This window comes from Mastomys coucha, unplaced genomic scaffold (genome assembly GCF_008632895.1).
Source record: "Mastomys coucha isolate ucsf_1 unplaced genomic scaffold, UCSF_Mcou_1 pScaffold14, whole genome shotgun sequence".
Taxonomy (NCBI): domain Eukaryota; kingdom Metazoa; phylum Chordata; class Mammalia; order Rodentia; family Muridae; genus Mastomys; species Mastomys coucha.
The window spans coordinates 121,366,527-121,368,737 of record NW_022196896.1 but is presented as its reverse complement, the minus strand read 5'-3'; the positions used below and the strand labels follow the sequence as shown (position 1 = coordinate 121,368,737).

General features: G+C 32.9%; 1 pseudogene; it reads right to left on the bottom strand.

The window, feature by feature from the left end:
* Positions 1-1,536: 1,536 nt before the first annotated feature.
* On the bottom strand, positions 1,537-1,647 carry LOC116089631 (annotated as a pseudogene).
* Positions 1,648-2,211: the final 564 nt, after the last annotated feature.

Genomic DNA, 2,211 nt, shown 5'->3' with positions numbered 1-2,211 from the left:
TATGATTGTATTTCAAACTGAACACTTTTACTCCTAACTGACTTAAATATGGCACAACTTTTCACTACTAAAATTTAACAGAGAGAGGGTTCAGCTAGTAGAAGCATTTGTGAACCATAATCAACCCACAGTAGGAGACCTGTAAAATCTGAAAGCAGTGGTGTCCTCTGTCCTCCAGACTCATACTCTGTTTCTTACATGCCTGCACTGAAGCACACACTCATATACACACACGCACACACATGCACCCTCACATGAACATACATAAATGCACATGCACACATATAGGCATACACATACAAACATACAAATTCATACACACACATACATATATCACACACACTTGCACACACACATAAACACACATACATGCAAACATGTACACATATACACACACAGACAACACATGCAAACCAATAATAATAATAGTAGTAGCAATAATAAATGACAATGATATATTTAATTTTAATAGAACTTTTTTGACACATTTCATAAAAAAAATTCCTTGGGAGATCTTATCCCTAAAATCAATTAATTAATAATAATCATCCAGTAATACATGAATTACAATGTAATTGCTCTTTGAAACCATTGCCTATGAAAAAACTTATTCCTCTTATTCTCATGTATATAATTTTTTGGAGGAGGTCAGAAGATTGCTTCATGGTCTCAGTTATGAAAAATTGTTATTTTTTCTGTCTTCCTTCTTAGATTTTTTTATTGGATATTTTCTTTACTTCATTTCAAATATCATCCCCTTTCCAGGCCCCCCTTTTTTCTTTTGTGACAGTAGTATTAATGGGTTCCAAGCATTTTAGTATAACCCAGGGTTTCTAACGTATTATCCAATTTTATTCTATGGTCAAACAATGCCTTAATAAAACAGTTTAATGGTTATTTAAATTGATGAGATAATAACCAATATAGAATTTGCTGAATGTCAGGAATGAAAAATTATCTTTTGTCTTCTATGTTACTTTTAGTCTCAAAATGCTGGACTTGCTAAAATAACTATGTAATTTCCACTTACTATACAAAAAATTCATTAAGTTGACTTTCCTGATCATGTTCTTTATCTCTAAAATTGGAATGACTTTCAGCTAGCTTATGGGTTTTAGTGAGGTTAAATTTAATGAACAGAAAAATAGTTTTAAAAGCAGATGTTATACAGCCATAAATAATAAGATACTAGTGTTTACATGTTTTAGTTTCCCTAATATTCCCCCAAAACCTGAAATACCATCTTCTTATAACATTTCTTTTAAAATAAAATAAAACATTACACTAAATCTGGTACACAGTAGTGAAATTTTTAGGGATTATAAATTCCAAGATCAAAAGACTGTAATAACATATGCTATAACCATAATGCATTATCAATTATAAGTTACATTTTAGTAACAGTGGAGTTCAAATCATCGTTATTATTTTTATGAATATTATATAAGTATACATGTGTATATGTATATATGAATACCCATATACATACACTGTAAGACAATGTGTGCTGAATCTCATCGATCTCATTTTTTTTTAAGCCTACAGCACCCGGTATTCCCAGGCGGTCTCCCATCCAAGTACTAACCAGGCCCGACCCTGCTTAGATCAAACGAGATCGGGCACGTTCAGGGTGGTATGGCCGTAGACGATTTCATACTTCTATTTTATTTTTTATTAGATGTTTTCTTTATTTACATGTCATACAATATTTCCTTTCCAGGTTCCCCTCCAAAAAAAAAAAGGAAAAATGAAATAAAATAAAATAAAAAAACAAACCCCTGTTCCCTCCCCCTCCCCCTCCCCCTGCTCAGATCTCATACTTTTAGTAGCTAATTCTTTAAGTAGACTCCATAGCGAGTACTCCTTCTCTTTCAATATTTCCCCATATTTTTAAAATTAAATCATAGCCTTCTATGATGGGCCATAATGTCATCACTCTAGAAAGAACTGACTTCACACCTGTGTAGCTCTTTGAGTTGGCATGTTGTTTGGAAACCAAATGTTGTGAAATTCCAGCTAGATAAAACGTCTTAATTGTGTACAGTTAGGAGACAGTGCAAGGAGATATGTTTCACATATCATACATTCTTCAAAAGCTGAGTCTCGGATCGCTCTTGACTAAAATTACAAATCCAGTTACTGGAGATAGAAGTGGAAGCTTAGAACAGCTTAGAAACTACATGACAGTATGTTTTCCTTGTATCGGTATTC